Raw genomic sequence first — 20085 nt, 5'->3', positions numbered from 1 at the left:
CAATGGGACCTTGAGGCTGTGGGGCTCCTTCTGAGCACGTCCTGGGGGGTGCAGTGTCTCAGGCTCTGGGCACGTGCATTAGATTATGCAATGGGACCTTGAGGCTGTGGGGCTCCCTCTGAGCACGTCCTGGGGGGCAGTGTCTCAGGCTCTGGGCACGTGCATTAGATTATGCAATAGGAACTTGAGGCCATGGGGCTGCCTCTGTACATGTCCTGGGGGGGGGGCGTCTCAGGCTCTGGGCACGTGCATTAGATTATGCAATGGGGCTCTGGGGCTTCCTTTGAGCACGTCCTGGGGGTGCAGTGTCTCATACTCTGGGTGTGTACATTAGATTAATTAATGCGGCTCTGAGGCTGTGGGGCTCCTTCTGAGCACGTCCTGGGGGGTGCAGTGTCTCAGGCTCTGGGCACGTGCATTAGATTATGCAATGGGACCTTGAGGCTGTGGGGCTCCCTCTGAGCACGTCCTGGGGGGCAGTGTCTCAGGCTCTGGGCACGTGCATTAGATTATGCAATAGGACCTTGAGGCCGTGGGGCTGCCTCTGTGCATGTCCTGGGGGGGTGCGTCTCAGGCTCTGGGCACGTGCATTAGATTATGCAATGGGACCTTGAGGCTGTGGGGCTCCCTCTGAGCGCGTCCTGGGGGGCAGTGTCTCAGGCTCTGGGCACGTGCATTAGATTATGCAATAGGACCTTGAGGCCGTGGGGCTGCCTCTGTGCATGTCCTGGGGGGGGGGGTCTCAGGCTCTGGGCTTGTGCATTAGATTATGCAATGGGGCTCTGGGGCTTCCTTTGAGCACGTCCTGGGGGTGCAGTGTCTCATACTCTGGGTGTGTACATTAGATTAATTAATGCGGCTCTGAGGCTGTGGGGCTGCCTCCGTGCATGTGCTGGGTGCAGTGTCTCAGGCTCTGGGCACGTGCATTAGATTATGCAATGGGACCTTGAGGCTGTGGGGCTCCTTCTGAGCACGTCCTGGGGGGTGCAGTGTCTCAGGCTCTGGGCACGTGCATTAGATTATGCAATGGGACCTTGAGGCTGTGGGGCTCCCTCTGAGCACGTCCTGGGGGGCAGTGTCTCAGGCTCTGGGCACGTGCATTAGATTATGCAATGGGACCTTGAGGCTGTGGGGCTCCTTCTGAGCATGTCCTGGGTGCAGTGTCTCATGCTCTGAATTTATCGGGTGTATTAGATTTTCGTTACTCTGCCGTGCACCGTATTTCGGACCTGTTCTGGGGGCAGCAGTGGGGTCTGGTGGCTGCAACTCTCCTCTTGCACAGTTACAGCCCCAGAAACGCACATTTCAGCTGCAGTAAATCACAGCAGAGAGCGGAAAGTTCCAGAAGCTTCTGATCGGGTGAGTGATAGGCAGGGGTGCAATGACAACTACATTAAAATAATGTTTGGGAGAAGTGCTAACTTCAGAGACAGTGGGGGAGTGGCAAACTTATTTGGGGGGTCTCTAACTTCGTTATGTATTCTAATGAGACTATTGTAGTGCAGCTTCAATGTTACAAGCAGTTAACTCTCTCCTTTAAGTCTGAAAGCATCCACCTGAGGACTTCTGTGAGAATAAGCTGCCCCCTGCCCCCCCCCCCCATCCTCCCCCTTCCAATCACTCCCCTGGTGTGCAAGGACTAACCCCATCATGATTTCAATTGCCTTAAAATGTATGCATATGAATGCAGGTGCAAACAGAGAAATTTCTGGGCCATTGTTAACATTGATGCACAGGCGCCGTTTAACGTCTGTGTCCTGTTCTGTCCGGCCAAGGCTCTGTAGGTCAGCCAGGTCGAGTCAACATAGCCCAGAATTTCAAGTGGGGGAGGAGGGGCTGAAGCCCGGTCAGCTCAATGGTGTTGTGGTTATGGTGATGGGCTGTGTAGGATGTGCTGTGTGATGGGCTGTGCAGGGCGTGCTGTGTGATGGGCTGTGCATGGCATGCTGTGTGATGGGCTGTGCAGGGCATGCTGTGTGATGAGCTTTGCAGGAGGTGCTTTGTAATGGGTGTGAATAGTTGGTATCTGTGGCCCGGGAACCTCGTGGAGGCCCACCCGCTGTAAATGACTACATGGACCCAGGTCTGCTGCCGTTGGGCTCTGGACACGCTCTGCTTTCACTGACGCGAGAACACCTTTTTATTTGTAAACCGCACCGTTGCACATCATGTGACATGCTACATTCCTCCCTTTTTATAGGGAACAAACCGAACAAATGACACAGTCAGTTGTGAATAAATACAAAAAACACATGACACAACATGGGCAGTAAAATGGCATGCAAAACATGACTGTGACATTGGATGAACAGTAAATTAGCCTGAGTGTTTTGTGTCACAGAAGCGTACTGCCTCCCATGTTTCTTGTCCCATAGTTCACTTACTCTGACATCACATAGTCATGGAAACGGGTGGGCCTCCTTCTACTTTCACGACTTGGATACCTGCCACCTCCACCCTCTCCCAGTGCCCGTTCACTTACCAGGTCTGGGGCATCAGGCTCTTGGGTGGGCCCTGGGTCGTCATCACTCTCAAAGCTCTGGGCATCGTTTTCCTCCGTTACCTCTCCAGACAACATATTACCTTCACACACCCTCCTAAAAAAGCTGGAGTTTCGTGTTACTGTTCCTCTGGTGTCCTCTGCCGTGACCATGGACCGCCTCACCTGAACAACATCCATGAGACAGGGTTTGTATGTGAGGGACAACTTTCCTTCGGGATGTCTGTTTCTTACTAACACGGTGTCACCCACAACCAGGTCTGGTGATTTTAGGTTCCTTCTCATATTTTCCCTTGTGTTTCATCGTCTCATGTCCTCCAACGCTCTGTCATCATCGATTTCGCCAGGGACTCTTCCTTCCACCTCAGGAATCAGGCCTTGGGACACCTTTGAAAAGGGCCTCCACTGGTGCAACGTGGAGCTGTACTCCCGAAAAACGGATACATCGTCCGTTTGAGGCAGTTTACTTGTCCTTGAGCAATGCAGAAGGTTTTGTTTAGAGTCCGCATAAAAAGCTCTGCCTCGCCATTTGCTCACAGCCAGACAGTTGATATCTTCCGATGTACTATTCCACACTCTCGTAAGAACACTGCGAAGCATTCTCCTTGGATTGGAGATGCATTGTTTGAGCAAATTACCTGGGAAAAGCCCTGCATCGCAAATATCTTCCCCATTACATGCGCCACATGCTTGAATGACGTGGAATCTACTAGCTCCACCTTCGGGTATCTGGACCACTGGTCAATCGTGACCAGAAACTGCAACCCACGACCCGTGAAGCCAAAATCTATGTGTATGTTGTCCCACGGCCTATCACTCTGAGGCATGGATTCAATTTGTGGCTGACGGTTAGCTGGTGCTGCGGCTTGGCACCATATGTCTACGCTCTTCTCTTAGTTGGGAAACCATACCTGCAGGTGCAGTCTGGCTTTAGTTTCTACCGAACCCTGATATCACCAGCTCTAGCACTCTCGGTATGAGCACCACCGGGATTACCTTTCTACTACCCCTCAGCAGGAGTCCTTCATCGGTGATCGACAGCTCGTGGCGTATCCTCCACAACTGTTCCAACTCCAGTTGGGCCGCCTGGAGCTTCCGATTGATATCTGTCAGTATGTTCTTCCAGTCTCCACTTGACATGGCTGTCTTGACCAGACAAAACAGTCATCCCAATCAGATGCTTCCAGGATCTCTTGGACTGATAGTGATACCGGTTTGGCCGACTCCACTACTAAATGGACGTGGTCTTCAGCTTCCGTTTCTTCGGCGCTCTTAGTGTCCTTCCTTTCCCGAGGATGTCATGATAGATAGTCTGCCGGGTTGTGCGACCCGGGTCTGTACACTAGCTTCGCCCCATATTCCAACAGTGTGAGCATCCACCGCTCAATTCTTGGCAGTGGTTTTGAGGATGAGCCTGTCATGATGGGTAACAGCGGCGTATGGTCAGTGACGACTGTCACCGGCTTTCCCAGAATGTATAGTTGGAAATGGCGACACCCCCACAGGACAGTGGACTCCCTCTCGGTTTGGGAGTACCGTTTTTCATTGCTGAACAGGGCCTTACTCGTATACGCCACAAGCCTCACCTGGCCTTGCGAGTCGCTTTGAGTCAGTACCGCTCCCAGGCCGACTGGGCTGGCGTCCACCACGATTTCTGAGTCTTTCTGAGTGGATCGAAGAAAGCCATGGTTCCTTTTTCCGTCCGTGCCTTCTTGATGGTTACAAACGCCTCCTGTTCCTTCTTGGTCCATTCCCAAGCCGTATCTTTTCTTGTTAGTAGTCTGAGAGGCTCGGATATGGTTGCAAGATTTGGAATGAAGCGTCCACAGTATGTGACCATTCCAACGAAGCTCCGGATTTCCGATGTATTCCCCGGTGGCCTTGCCTCTTGAATGTCCTGTACCTTGCACGGGCCTGGCGATATGCCACCTTCTTGAAAGATGATTCCAAAGAACACAATGCGTTTTTGCAGGAATTTGCACTTTTCCCTGTGAAGGGTGATTCCCAGCTGCTGAATTCTCTTGAGCGTCTTTTCTATTCTTTCCATGTGCTCTGCCTCCGATGTGGCGTATGCCAGTATATCATCACTTATATCAATAACTCTGTCCAGTCCTGCCAGGGCCCCACGGATCACATCCTGAAACACCTCTGCTGCTGAGAATACCCAGAAGCTGAGGTGCGTGTACTGTATAGGCCTTGATGCGTTATAAATGTCGTGATACAGTGGGAGTCCGGTTGGAGTCCGGTTGGAGTATCAACTGGTGATACACCGCTCTCAGAAGGAGCTTGGAGAGCACACAGGCTCTTTGTAACTCCCCCGCCACATCGTCCACTGTCAGGGTCAGGTGTCGCTACCTCCTGATGGCCTGGTTGGGGAGCCTCATGTCCATGCAGATTTGCATCGACCCCGGCTGTTTCGGTTTCTGTGCCACAACTATGGGAGACACCCACGAGGTCGGCCCTTCCACTTTCTCGATAATGTCTAGATTGACCAGGTTTTCGAGTTCCTGATCCACCCGTCCCCTTAGGTGAAATGGTATCCGACGATGTTTGAGTGCCACCAGGCAGAGCGACTTGTCATCTTCCCCACACCCACAAACACGTTCTTGAATTTCTCTAGGACTACATTAATGTCCTCCACGTACACCGTGTACGCGGAATGCACAATCCCTAATGCTTCAGCCACCGCACAACTCAGCAGCATGTCCTTACTGATGTCTGTGACAAAGAATTTCGCCTTGATATGATGTCCATCATGTTCCACCTTGGTTATAAAAACACCTTTCAACGGAATGGGGTGTGTGCCTCCGAATGTGAAGATCATGGCTTTCACAGCTGCTATCAGGGGCGGACCCGGCAGAGCCTCGTAATGCTGTAATGCAATCATGCACACAATGTCACCATATCCACCAGGGCCGGTGTCTCTGCCCCTCCTATTGCCACCATGCACTTCGGTTGTCTTCTCTTCTTCGTCTTCAATGAGCCAACGCTAGCGATGAAGAATACCTCCAGTTCTTCTTCTTCCGCTATGTCACGCTCGTCAAAGTCCACCTTGTTCCACCATTGCCACGTTTTGTTGTCGTCTCGAGGCATTGATATTCTGCCTGCTAGGGTCTCTTGGGATCGCCACGGGAGTGGGGGCTTTGCACATTCTGGCGAAGTGTCCAGTTACTCCACACCATCCGCACACTCTACCCTTTGCCGGCTATTCACCCGGATGTTGGTGGTCATATCCACAATTTGGACACAGTGTGGGATTTTCCCCTCTCTCTCTTCTGGGAACCCACCTTGGCTTTGCTGATGTGGCACCTTGGTGCGCAAACCTCCTCCAACTTGAGTGAGCGGTTTGACGTATCCATATTGGAAGCCCTTACTTCTGCCAGCTCATAGGACCTGCCCATCTCCAGGATGCGGGTAAGCGTGAGCCCAGGCTCCCTCAGTACTTGGTGCCATAGTTTGCCAGGGAAGCAACCCTGTATGAGCTGATTGCGGACCATCACTTCTTCCTTCTCCCAAGCAAATGTCGCCGCAAGATGTCTGAGACGTCCATAAAATTTGTCAAGGGATTCGTCCTCCTGCTTGGCGGCACACATGACAAACCGCTCGTAGTCTTGATACGCCAGCAGCATAAAATGTTCTGTCAGACAGTCTTTTGCAGCCTGGTACAAGTTGTCCACTGGCGTTAAAGGATAGTTCCGGGACTTTTTTTTTATTGTCCCTACGGTTCGGCCATGTGTTTTTAAGCATAAATCGGTAGATCGTAGAAAACTTTCCTATGGACCTTACCCGACTTTTCGTCCATTAACGCACTCGAAATCAGCTGCCATTTTGTGATAATCCTATCACTTTCCGCATCGCCCTGGCTCACCTGCGTTTGCGGCACTAAATCAAACCCCCCGCCCCTGAGCCTGACATCAGCAGACGCGTACCGCCCATTTCCCAACGCCAAAGCACGTTTCACTTGGTGGCTTCACGGGAGGCTCGGACACCGCGTTCGGAGAGTAATACCTGCCTGTGCGGTACTTGCCATTAGACAACATTTCCCCAGCGACAGTGGACAATACCGCGGATTTTCCCTGGATGTGCTGCAACCGGAACTTTACAATGTGTAATGTTTATTATTTATGTTCAATTGAAATTAAGATCTAAAATAAAACCCAACATATATTTTAACAATGGTTGTTTTGATTTTGTGTTTCTCACAGTGGTCTACTGTGGTCTACTGACTTGTCTTGTCACACCACATGTCTCCTGCCAAGCATCCTCCCTCACGCTGGCCGCCCACCTTCAATCCACATAAGTGTGTCTCCATTCACGAGTCTTCCTGTGTCTTGTCTGCACGACCACCGCCCCAATCCACCCCCCGCCCTATCAAAGGCAGTTTGCACCGGGGTACTTGCGCTGGCAAGTGGAGCTGTCAGGGAGCGATAAAGGCCAAGAGGTGCCAAAGACCATGTACACTTCAAAGTGGTCTATAGAGCATGGGTTGTTGTTCCCATGTCTACCTCCAGACCCCGTGTCTCCTGCCAAGCATCCCCCCTCATGCTGGACGCCCCCCTGCAATCCACATAAGTGTGTCTCCATTCACGAGTCTTCCTGTGTCTTGTCTGCACGACCACCGCCCCAGACCACCGCCCCAATCCACCCCCCGCCCTATCAAAGGCAGTTCGCACCGGGGTACTTGCGCTGGCAAGTGGAGCTGTCAGGGAGCGATAAAGGCCAAGAGGTGCCAAAGACCATGTACACTTCAAAGTGGTCTATAGAGCATGGGTTGTTGTTCCCATGTCTACCTCCAGACCCCGTGCCTCCTGCCAAGCATCCCCCCTCACGCTGGACGCCCCCCTGCAAACCGCATAATGCCACGACATATACACGTCATTCATTCACAAACACACCCCTGTTTCGAATTCTTTATAACCCACTTCATATTTCGAATGAGAACTTCTTTGCGCTTTGCTAGTCAACCCGTGAAGGTGCTGGTTATCTGCTCTTCGTCTCTGTGAACTTCCGTGACCACTTCGAGCAAACTCGTCAGTTTGCAAACTGTGAACTGCTCCCTGTTCTACGACAACAAACTACTCTGATCCCTGCATCTAACTGTTTGTTCGTCAAGGTAAGGCCATGTACCATAATCATTTTGCGTCCAATTTTTTAATTTATATCTATTTGCTAGTAGTCATCTTGCATCCATGTTTTATTTTCGTTCAAGACAGTACATGCAAGGAACTAGTCACATGTTCTGAGTTTAGTCAAATTATTTTTCTATTTTTTTAAAGTTATTCATATACTTATCCACATGTGAATAACGTGTATAGTTCCAAGAACCAAACCGAACCTTGCATTGGACATTTTATGTCATTTAATTTTTTAACACATTGGTATTCATAGAGAATTGTTGATCTTTACTTTTCAGAACTTTCCACAATGCCTGCCTGTTCCATTGGCGGTTGCCCTTCGAAGACCCATAATAAATCTGAAGGTACTATAATGCATGTTTTCCCTAAGACAATAGATCAGATAAGAGAATGGGTCCGATATTGCGGATATCCACCGTCTGAGCTTGAAAGAAGAGTCCTAGAAGTCTTTGCGGACAAGAGGGGTGATCGATACCGCATCTGCAGCAGGCACTTTAGCTCAGACATGTACTCCACATCATTGCTAATAAAGAAGAAAACACCGCGAGCAAGGCGAAAATTGCTCTCAACCGCTATTCCCACTCTATTCGTCCACATCCCTCCACTGGTGAGTCAAGTTTACGGATTTAGCTCTCGGCCTTGCGGTAGTGTGTAGCATTAGCTAACAATAATTTCCCCATTTATGTATCCACTCAATATGAAGGCGGAAGATTCTCCATCCGTGTCGTTATTGCAGTCATCAGCCACTTCAAGCGCCTATCGGGTAATCTTACTTAGCTATTCTGCCACTGACTTGTTTTAGGCATGTAAATCAATACTTTTAATTTATCGTGTAATTATTTCACGTAATGGTACACCCTAGTACTCGTCCACTAGTCTTTGTTTTCAGTTATAATTATTGTTATCCAAAATAATGCAAGTACTGTCTTTCAGGGAGATGCTGAGGAGTCCAACGCATTGACGACAACCGTTGATGTCACTCAGATGCTCGAGGTACGTTTCCGGACAGTTCCTTCGATGGAGATCATCAGATCTTGCATTCTTCTAGCGTGATTGTTACACACAATGTTTCTTTCGTTTTTAGCCATTGATATGTCCTTCTGTCGTCGCCCTCCTATGTGTCTTCTTTTTTCAATATTGTGTTCATTACTAATGAAAGTCCTATGTTTCAGGGAGTCGATGGAGCATTAGTCCAAGAAGAAGGGGGAGCATGCAGTTACGGGTCGGCGCAACAGCTTGCAGAAGTGTGCACCGCAGTTACAGCGTCCCTTGATGTTCTTATGCATTTCGAGGTATGGATACTGACAGTTCGATCAAGCGAGATCATATGACGTGATTACATCCGCTATACTTCCTTCTTTATTAACGCAAGTACTATGTTTCAGGGAGATGACGGAGCTTCTTCTACAAGAACATCACCCCTAGTAGTCGATGCAGATATCTGGGCGGTGACACTTCCAACGATCGAGCAAATCGAATCATATTTAGATATCCATTTTTTTTTTTTGACAACTGATCATTTGTGCAGGTCTATTTAGATGAGCCGTTGACGCCTGCACAAAGTTTATGTTCTTTCCATACTAATGCAATTACTGTGTTTCAGGGAGTTGCTGAAGCGTCATCTTCAATAATATCATCAATGGAAGTCTATGCGGAGCCCGAGGTATGGATCTTGACAGTTCCATCTAACTAGATCAACAATGCCTGAATAATTGTCGTTTGAATGTTCTACACAATGCGTTCATTCGTGTTTTGCTATTGAGATGTACGTATGGGTATTGGTCCCCAAGTACATTTTGTGTTTTCAATATTATTATACATACTAATGAAAGTTCTATGTTTCAGGGAGTCGATGGAGCGTCAGTGAGTGATGGATGTGCTTATAGTGCAAATATAGTCATTGCATCGCAAGAGGAAGTGGAGACATGCACACACGAGTCGGAGCAACAGCGTCCAGATGTTGAAGTTCGAGGCAAGAAAGTTTCAAAGAAAAGAAAGCAAAAGAAGGTTAGTGTCCCGGTCACTATATTATGTTGTTTTTCACTGTTAATAGTTCAATACTGTAAGTTGTGTTTAAACTGAACATCCCTTTTCCAATCTGTCCTCTAGTTGCGAGTGGGTGTACGAACTACATCTACACAGACAGTGAAGCGAACGAGAGATGTTGCTTGTCAAACCTTTTGGCAGGGACTTGAGACTGGAGATGCATCGTGCCAATGGGAAGAATATGAAGTGATTGACAACGGAGCTATACCACCACCAGCCATTGATAGTGAATGTCCTCCTGGTAGTTCGGATGCAGTCGGAGATCAATTCACAGAATCCACACCCGCAAAAACCAAGACCGCGAGAAAGTTGAAGAAATTGTTTTATTCTCCCATCGCCGGAGAAGGAACAGATGTTGCAATGGAAGAGAATGTAATGGACAACAATGAAACACCATCAATATCACTGAACAAAGCGGAAGACGATATCAGAGATTGTACCTTTACTGTGAGTGACATGTCCTCAACGTTACAGGCCGAACCAGCTGGGATGCAGAGTGACAGTATAAGGAAAGAGGCCAAATTCATTGTATTCGATAGTTGTTTGATTGATATTATTATTATGCTGAAATGTGGGCATTTGGTTGGTGGGGAAGTATGTGGGGAGCCATTGATTAATGTGACTCGTGCAATTCGAGGCACTAACCTTAAAATACATGCCACCTGTACACAATATCATCCGTTCTCATGGTCTGCACAACCCATGCTGGGGCAACTGCCAGCAGGCAATCTACTTTGTGCAGCGGCCGCACTTTTTAGTGGTTCAAGTTTTAAAAAGTTAGAGTATTTCTTTCAGTTTGTGGGAATCCATTTCATTGCGAAAACTCAGTTCTACAAATACCAAACCGATTATCTATTTCCAGCCATTAGCGCAGCTTGGAGAATTGAAAAAATGTCTATTGATAGTACATTCGCGGGCAAACGGTTCAGGCTAGCCGGTGATGGACAGTGCGACAGCCCAGGATTTTCAGCCAAGTACTGCACCTACCACTTTCAGGACATGGAAAGTAAGAAAATTGTGAGTTTGGTGGTCGTGCAGGTGTCACAAAGTACATCCTCAGTGGCCATGGAGAAAGTTGGCTTTGTAGCATCATTGCAAGAACTACAATCGCGGGGAATGGTGATCGACCTGATAGCCACGGACAGACACGTTTCAATTGCCAAGACAATGAGAGAAGAGTACAAAAATATAAATCACCAATTTGACGTGTGGCATCTTGCAAAATCAATCAATAAAAAAATGTCGGCTGCAGGTAAAAAAAAGATATGCAAGGTATTTCACAGTGGTCCAAGTCAATCAGCAACCATCTTTGGTGGAGCTCAAAAACGTGTGGAGGGTCGTTGGAAATTCTACTGGAAAAATGGCGGTCAGTAATGCTACACTGTAGCAACGTTCACCGCTGGACCACAAACCAACATTTCCACAATTGTGAACATGGCCATTTGTCCACAGAGGAGGCACGGAAGAAGAAGTGGTTGATTCCTTCATCACCCACTCACAAAGCCATTGAAAAGATTGTATTTGATAAAACCATAACAAGAGATTTGAGGGGACTCACGGAATTCTGCCACACAGGAGATTTGGAGGTGTTCCACAATATGTGCCTAAAGTACAGGCCAAAACGATTGCATTTTGGCGTGGAGGGCATGATAAATCGGACTCTTCTAGCGGTCTTGGCACATAACCATAATGTTGGCCGTCAACAAAGTAGGACGACCGGAACTTTAGGGACGCTTCGCTACAATAAGGCCTTCACTAAAAGAAGTAAACAATGGGTGATCAAACCAGTGTTTGAGGATATGCAATATGAGTTTATTGAGAGACTTATTGTTGACGTCCTAGATAGGCACATACACGGAGTTGTGAACGAACCTGTGCAGGGGACAACTGCATTGCCACCCAACATTGCCTCTGTTCCATGTCCACCTAAAGCAGAGCTCATTGAGAAATACACATCACGGTTCAAATGATTGTAATTTGATTGTCTGTTCTCTCGAGTCTCCTCATGTCGCAGGCCCATTGAATATGTGTATCTATGTATTGTGTAAATAAAAGTGATTGCTCAGTGTACATGCAATGTGTCTATCCAACCTTGTTCATTTGCGCATTAAATTAAACCAAACAGTAATATAAATCATTTTTCAAAAAATATAGAATGTCTCCGTATTTATGGTTTCTGGGGCTGCAAAGCACGCAGACAAAATGCAAAGATGGAGTGTAAATTTCAAGTCCTGTGAGATGGCCTTACACTGAATGTAGCTAACTAGGAATGTGTGCTCGTTCAAAGTGAAGGTCAGCTGCTTTGATTTTTTGCTCGGGTGCCGGAATGGCCCACGACTCAGTATAAGGTTCTATTGTTATTTGACCTTGACAGGCCGGGACCATCCCGAAAGACTTCTTTTTGGGGGTGTGGTGCAATAACGTAAGAAACGATAATGAATAAAATTTCAGAAACGAAAGCCATTTAATGTTCGTTCATTAGAAGAAATAACGTCGGCATAGAAGGAGTGGTATTTCGGGGCTGCCCTACGCACAGACACAATGGAAAATGCAAATATAATGTAAGTAACTATTTAGATGAGTTTATACCGCAATTTAATTACTATACAGTAGCTTTAAAGACGGGTTAAGTTGTACTTGTTCGTTCTATGTGGCATATTGTTTTGTACCGCGCACTATCTTGAGGAGAACCATCTCCTTTTACGGAAGCACCTCAAAACCTTCCTCTTTGCTTCTGCTTTCTCTCTCCCTCTCCCCTGCTACAACTGGTCCACTGTCTGCGACCTCAGTCCTGGGCCCTTCCACTCTCCACCTGCACTGCCTCCCTGTCAACCCCTGCACTGGGGGACTGTCTCAGTATCCTACAGCCCCCCCTTCCCAGCACTTGTTCTGCACTTACCTTGCCTCGCCACGCCTTGAAACACTTGTGTATAGGCGCGTTGCAAATGCCATATTATATCATATCAGTGTTGAAGTGGTCCACTAGCGCTCAGGCGGCTATGAAAAAGGCGGAGGAGGTGGGTGGGTTACTGGAAATGACGTATAATACCCAGTTGCACTGTCCTAGCTATGAAATAATTTCCCGACCTAATATATAAAATGAATAATTTTAATAAAGATCTGATGGTGAGACTAATTTCATTTTTTATGTTTTTAAAACAGGTACATCCTTCATTATTGTCCGTGTCACGAGTACCAGACACCGGCGGATGGCTTTTACAGCCGCCAGTTGCTTCTCCGCGTGAACAACGTTACCACCCTGACCATTTTATGGGACGATCGCCAAGTACAAGTATGCCCTTACGCGGTACTAATGGCTAGATGCAACATACATACCGTTGTGGTGGCCTAGTGCCTCGTTGTTGGAACAGCCATGCGATTATCAGTGCGACCGAAGAGCTTATTTTATCGTAAACCAACACCCTGTGTACTGCACACGAACATCGCTTGCCTCAAGACGAACTATTTTGGATCGAGAGCAAAGAAAAATGCAAATCGCTGAATATTCTCTAAACATTTGATGTCCAATAAATGTACTTTACCAAATATACCGTGTTGCTGTTTGATTTTAAAGTACAGTTTCATATTCCGAATTGTGGCGCGCTGTGTTGTGAGCTGATCTGTGTTGGTTTCCGGGTTCTGTGTGGAGTCGCGTAGAAGACGCCTGGGCGCGTTTGCCTACGCAGCACAGTCACGTCACGGATAGAGGCGGGGAATATGAATGTTTTGATAAAGTCTGTTTCAGGGGCGGGGGATTTGATTTAGTGCCGCAAAAGCAGGTGAGCCAGGGCGATGCGGAAAGTGATAGGATTATCACAAAATGGCAGCTGATTTCGTGTGCGTTAATGGACGAAAAGTCGGGTAAGGTCCATAGGAAAGTTTTCTACGATCTACCGATTTATGCTTAAAAACACATGGCCAAACCGTAGGGACAATAAAAAAAAAGTCCCGGAACTATCCTTTAAGGTTTTAAACATTTTGTGTACTTCTAATCCAGCCGAGTATATGAGCATGGACACTTTCGTGTACTAATCCATCTCCCCTGAGGCTCTAAAATACATATCCAACCTCTCGACCTAGGGGTTCCATTTGGGCCCCAAGCTTGATGGTGTGCCTGTTGTGTCGAACTCCGGCACGGGAGCCAGAGAGCCTTGCTGGCGGGGTCCCTCTCTTTTCCGAATGGCAACTCCTGCAGGCCCCTGATCGTCCTCCTGCGCATCACATTGGTTCTCAATCATGGATGCCTGCTTCTTGTGAGTCCACAGGTGTCTGAGCGCACAGGCACCTCCGTAAACCTGGACGCAGCAACTCCCTAGAGCGCACAAGCATTTCTGGGCAGTCAGAGGCCGCAACTCAGAGTATAACCCAGCTCCAATCGTGGAGTAGGAATCGTGACTTCTGCACTCCAAAACACCACCCGACCCCATGAGCACCTTCCTGTGTTTTTAATATTGTTCTCTTGTTGGCCACCCTCCTGGTCCTCACACCCACTTTGCACACTTCTTCTCTGTGTCCCACTTTCTTTTGTTTTCTTTTTTTTTTTAAGTTGGACCCCCCCAGGCCCTCCATGTGCTGTGCACTCCGCGAGGTATTGCGCTGTGAGTTCCAAAGATTTCCCCTTGGGCGCACAAGCACTCCAAATGGGAGCCGCTGCCACTGGGATAATTAAAATGGCGGTCGGGATCTTAACGCGATCAGTGACTGGAAGGCACTCAGAGGGATGAACGCCATCACCTGTCATTGCGGTGCAGACTGAAGTCCTCTCTCCTGCCCAGGCGTCCATCTCGTCGCCAATGTGTATAGTTGGTGTCTGCGGCCCCGGAACTCCGGGGAGGCCCACCCACTGTAAATGACTACACGGACACAGGTCCTCTGCCGTTGGGCTCCGGGCGCGCTCAGCTCTCACAGACGCGGGAACGCCTCTTTATTTGTAAAGCGCAATGTTTGTTTGTTTATTATTTGTATTGCGCACCAGACCCACAGGTAACAGGGCGCAGAGCATAAAATAATTCAAAGCTTAGTTACACCGAAATTTACAGAAATAACCAGTTAAACACAAAAGATGAACGTGGTGCACAAGTGAGAGTGGCATAGGGAGATGCAATGTACGGAAAACATACAAATAAATCATAGTGACATGAATAACATGAGGAGAAAAACTGTACAGTTTGAGGGCAGGTATTTACAAGTATTTACAGTCAGTATTGGCAGTCAAGGTGTAATACAGTGGCAAGTAGCAACTATAAGTGTGAGTCTTTGAGCCATTTGATAGTACTCTTGCAGAAATTATGGAAGGACTGGTCGACTCTTAGTGTCGGTGGTAGTGAGTTCCACAATTTAGCTGCCTTGACTGGGTAGCTACAGCCCCCGATTCTAGATAACTTAAATCTAGGAACTGCCAGGTAGTTGGTATTGGATACGCTAGTGGTCCTAGTAGAAGCCATCTTGCTGAATCTTTCCGACCGGTAGCTAAGTGCAGCATTGTTTAAACATTTGTGGGTTAGGGTCGCAGCTTTCAGCTTAATTTTGCCATGTGTGGAGAGCCAGTTATGTGCTCTTCGGGTCGTGGAGATGTGTTCTCGCTTGGCAATACCTAATGCGGCTCTAAGAGCATTATTTTGCAGGGTCTGGATTTTTTGATGATTTGTTTATTAGCACCTATGAATAAAGCATTGCAATAATCCAATTTTGATAAAAATAAGAGCTCGGGCCAAGGTGATGCAGCTGCTATTGGAAAAGGTTTGCTGGCTCTAATAAATTTGCACGTGTAGGCTGTGGATGAGGCCACCACGTTAACTTGCTTGTTGAGAGATAAGGTCGTGTCTAGGTAAAATCCTAAGGTCTTTACCTCCCTAGCCACAGAGATAACATTGTTATCAATATTAAAGGCAGAGTAGTAACTTAATTTATTGAGGGATGAAGTAGTGCCCAGGATGATGATATCGGTCTTGTCGTCATTGAGGCATAGACCGTGGGTAGCCATCCATGCCTTGATGACGAGATATATCCTATTCACCAAAGCCAAATCCTTGTCGTAATCACCAGAAAGGGGTAGGAGGATCTGGGTGTCATCTGCATAGTTAGTGTAGGTGATACCAAGATGATCCAGATCATCAAAAAGGGGCTTGGTGAAGATATTGTAGAGAGTAGGTGAGACACATGATCCCTGAGGCACTCCACAAGTGATGGGGATAGGGTCAGCAGCTGCAGTTGTTGAGAAGACTCTCATAGTCCAGTTACTGAGAAAGGATTGTATCCAGACTATGGCTTCCGCTGAGAAGTGGGCGGCTGTGTCAAGGTGACTGCATAGGACTCCATGGTCGAATAAGTCAAATGCCGCGGAAAGATCCAATAGGAGAAGGAGGACAGGAGTCCCCTTATCTCGGAGTTCGTCAATCTGTGCCTTTAAATCTAGTAAAGCTGTTTCAGTTCCATGCTGTGGCCGGAATCCAGTCTGACGTGAGCCTAATAAGGAATTAGATTCCAAATGTTTTTGGATTTGTGAGTAAGCCATTTTATCTAATATTTTCAGCAGGAATGGCACAGTGGTGATGGGTCGGTAGTTAGTTGGGATATTTGGGTCCAATGTCTGTTTTTTTAGCAGTGGGGGCACCCACGATTCCTTGAGGTTGGCTGGGATTTTGCCCGTAACGAATAAAGCGTTGATCAGTTTAGTGATGAACGGGCCAAGTCTCCTTTATGAGTTGTACCGGGCAATGATCTCCCTTACAATTAGAGGGTTTGAGTGATAAGATAATTTTTTCTGTATCAAGTGTAGAAACTTTAGAGAACTTGAAACGAGCGGGGTGGTCAAGGCTGTTAGGTGTGGTATCAGCCGTGGGGGGAGATGTCCTGATTAAAGACTCTTTTTTTCTTGGCAATTTTCGTTTGTAAAGTCATCACTTTATTGACTAGTGCGTGCTGTATATCCGAGCACCAAGGTTTATCTTTTGTACAATTATCCGGTGTGGGGATTGTGGTTTCAAGCTCTTTAAGTATAGCAGTGTTCCTTCGTGCATGACTTGGCCTGGGCTATTCTAGAATTGTAAATTTCACGCTTAGCTTGGAGTATTTCCTTTTTATAGAGCGCCGATATAGTATGGAGGTTAGTTTTATTTTCCTCAGATGGAAGTATTCTCCAGGTTACCTCGCATTGCCTTTTATTTTTCCGCAGAGTTTTCAGGTGTGGAGTGTACCAAGAATTCAAATGTGCCTTGGGTTTACTTTGTTTTATTTTTAAAGGTGCTATTGAGTCTAGGGAGGCGGACATGATTTGATTAAATTCTTTAACTAAGACATCCAGATCCATATGATCTGGGAGAGCATTAAGTGTAGGAAGAATCAGAGGGGCACAACGTAGCCTTCACGCATCATGTGACAGGCTCAATGGGTAGTGCAGGGTGTGCTGTGTGATGGGCTGTGAAGGTGTGATGGGCTGTGCAGGATTGTCCTGTGTGATGGGCTGCGCAGGATTGTCCTGTGTGATGGGCTCTGTGGGGGGTGCTGTATGATGGGAGGATGTTGGGGTAATCGCTGGAAGATGAGTGTGCTAGGAATTCATCCCAGTATCACACATGTACATCTTTAGAGCACGGTGTGTACTCTCCCCATTGTATAGCACACTTGTCACATAAGCTAACTCCGGGAACAATATTGAACTGCAATTGGTCCTCCAGCCCCAATCCAGAGGGGAGTAAATTACCTCCACAACCTCAGGAAATCTCAGGGGGCAAAGTTCCTTGCCCCAAATCCCAAGGAAGGGAGAAGCAGAATGGTAATGGGACGGAGAGGTGGGGGAGGGGTAGCTGCAGGCAGATGGAGGAAGGTATATTGTATTTACATATATCTTATCATATTGATTTATCACAGGGCGTTACATGCCAGCAGCGTGTTAAATATGTAGCTTGGTGCCATAATGGCGGGGGCTCTCTGCTGGTCAGGGTTTGGTGGGGAGGGGCTTTCTCACTTTTACAATTTGGGCCCTTAAGGGCTTAGAGTGTGAAGGAAGAAATACGATTGTCCCAAAATGATGATTAAATGTGACCATACATAGTCGTGCTCTAGGATGAGAAACACGGCCGTTCCCAAGCACAGGGCAGCTTGGCCCTCCCGTCCGGGCTGAGGGAACTGTTCTCACTTGACAGGATGGCCTCAGATTGTATAATATGCCCTGTTCCCTGAATGCCACCTTCAATATTGCGTCGGATTTAAATCCACAGAGACTTTGTTTCTATTTCACAGGTGGGGGATTGTGGGGTGTGTGGGGGGCAGGAGGAGGGGGGTAGTTGGGATCTTCCTGAGCAAGATTTCATGAATACCAACACATTTGGCCATTTGATGTATTGGACACAAGAAGCTACATTTTAGGGATGTAGCCTTTAAAAAGAAATGCATGTGTATTGAGCTTTGTATAGGAGTATGCGGACGTGTAGTGCCCTATAGAAATATCGGCTCTTTGGAGCCGTCGCGCTCAATACACATCTCAATAAATGAACACATTATTATGTAATGAAGCTACTGAAGTGATGCACTCCTGTGTTTTTTTAAACTATTGTGAGTGAGGGAAGCAGTGGGCGTATTTATATAGCGCTCCATTCGATGTGACTCGCCTCTTGGCGCTAGGCATCCCCATAGAGGAGAAGCAATCACTGCTCACTGGCTGGTGAATACATGAAGTGCTGGTGGCTGGTGTGAGACAGGGATGGTATCAAGAGAGACACAGACTCAAAGGTGTTTGTTTTAAAACCTTTATTAACTAAGGTTCCTGGGTTGGTCTAATGCCTGACTGGCCTCAACTCTAAAGGGATGGTTCCCAAAACTGACGTTTCTAATGGCGTCGCAGTCTAATAGTCCAAAAATAAAGTCTGTCTTTGTCTGAACCTATGCTTGCCCTCACTCTACAAAAATGTGATAGGAAGTCTTTAAAAAGAAAAATAGAGGTTCAGCAGAATATGGGAAACCAAAGTTGGTTTCAGGTGGTCTTCATACCAGGTGTAGTTGGGTCAATGCCACAAAAATGTGTTCAAAAGAGGGCTGTTCCTAAGACCTTCTCCACAGAGCCCTTGTAGTGGTGTCAAATATCTTCAGTGTCTTTGGGTTTCTTGGGTTTTTAACTTGTTGAAATTCCAAACACCAGGAATGAAATATAACACAGTTCCTTTTGAAGCCTCTCAGGGTTCCCTTCCCCAAGCTCAGGCCTCTTCTAAGTTCAAATACAAGTTCAGCTCTTAGGCCTCTCAGGGTTCCCTTCCCCAAGCTCAGGCCTCTTCTAAGTTCAAATACAAGTTCAGCTCTTAGGCCTCTCAGGGTACCCTTCCCCAAGCTCAGGCCCCTCTTGGGTTTCAAAACACTAGTTCAATTTGTCAGGATGTACCTTTCTTTCATATACACTTCTTTAAAGGGGTAGCATCAGAGACTTTCGAAAAAGTCAGTTCTTTGCTCCTCCTAAGCGCGACCTCTCCGAGCTTTAACCCCTATCTTTTATTTCCTGCTCTTAACCATTTACTTTCACAGCATTCTGCACCCCTTCCTGTTCGCCTCTGTTTTCTTGACTCCTTTCTCGTGCCCACTGGCACCTTTCTTTCCTTCTCCTGCACACTTGGACATTCCTCTCCTTCTTGCGCCCACTGGCCCCTTCTTTAATTTCCTCTGTGCACACTCGCACCGTCTTTGTCCTTTTTGTGCCCCCTGGCACTTTCTCCAGCTTTCTCGTGCACACTTGCAGTCTCTTTACCTTTCCGTGCCCACTGGCACCTTTTCTAGCTTTCCCGCAGTGTCGCTTGCATCATCTCTCTCATTTTGGGTCGCCTGCGCCCTCTTTATTACAATTCTTTCACTTTGCGTCCCTTGCACGTTCGGCTTTACTTACTTTCTCTTGTTTACTCTGGATCTTGTCACTCTTCTTTCAATCTATCTTGCTTTACTAGTATCCTTTCATTTCATTCCTCTTTTCCGCTCTGTGCCGTGTTATGCATTCTTTTTGCCCGCTCCGCTTCAGTCAGCCGCATGCTCCCGAGTCTCTCTCTCTCTCTCTTACTCTCATGAGACTCACCCGGGCAGCAGTGCGGTGACAAGCAGCCCCTTCTGGTTGTGTGGGCCTGGGGTCAGGGTCTCACCACCTGCCCCTCAGACATCCTTGGGGCTAGCACAGGTCCCAAAGGAACGAGCAAAGTTCTGACCACCAATAGCAGCCTGCAGTGTGCTTCACACCGGCTCTCTGGCGACACAGCTCCTGATAAAGGTGTGATAATGCTTCACATGTGTAGGGCCCATTCTGCAATTTAGTAGCAGGCTCTGGCTGAAGAATGAGGAATGTGCTTTCACATGCTCAAAGGAAATCAAGAACAGGCCACATCAGGAAGCATGACCTGCCGCGTGCCCTTCAGAAGTGACAGCAGTGGAGTG

The 20085-nt window shown here is 47.5% G+C and overlaps 1 protein-coding gene across 1 annotated transcript in view; it reads left to right on the top strand.

Moving 5' to 3' along the window:
* The first annotated feature begins 1144 nt into the window (after window positions 1-1144).
* Window positions 1145-20085, top strand: part of LOC138492758 (zinc finger protein 91-like) — a 237196-nt gene continuing 218255 nt past the window's right edge. Inside the window, exon 1 of the mRNA XM_069620138.1 lies at window positions 1145-1359. The gene's annotated coding sequence lies outside the window, so the exon portion shown is untranslated. The remainder of the gene's footprint in view (window positions 1360-20085) is intronic.

The sequence above is a fragment of the Ambystoma mexicanum genome, chromosome 10, assembly GCF_040938575.1.
Source record: "Ambystoma mexicanum isolate Mex_15411 chromosome 10, UKY_AmexF1_1, whole genome shotgun sequence".
In the NCBI taxonomy this organism is placed as follows: Eukaryota; Metazoa; Chordata; class Amphibia; order Caudata; family Ambystomatidae; genus Ambystoma; species Ambystoma mexicanum.
The sequence above is the reverse complement of the archived record's forward strand: the minus strand, read 5'-3'. Positions and strand labels throughout refer to the sequence as shown.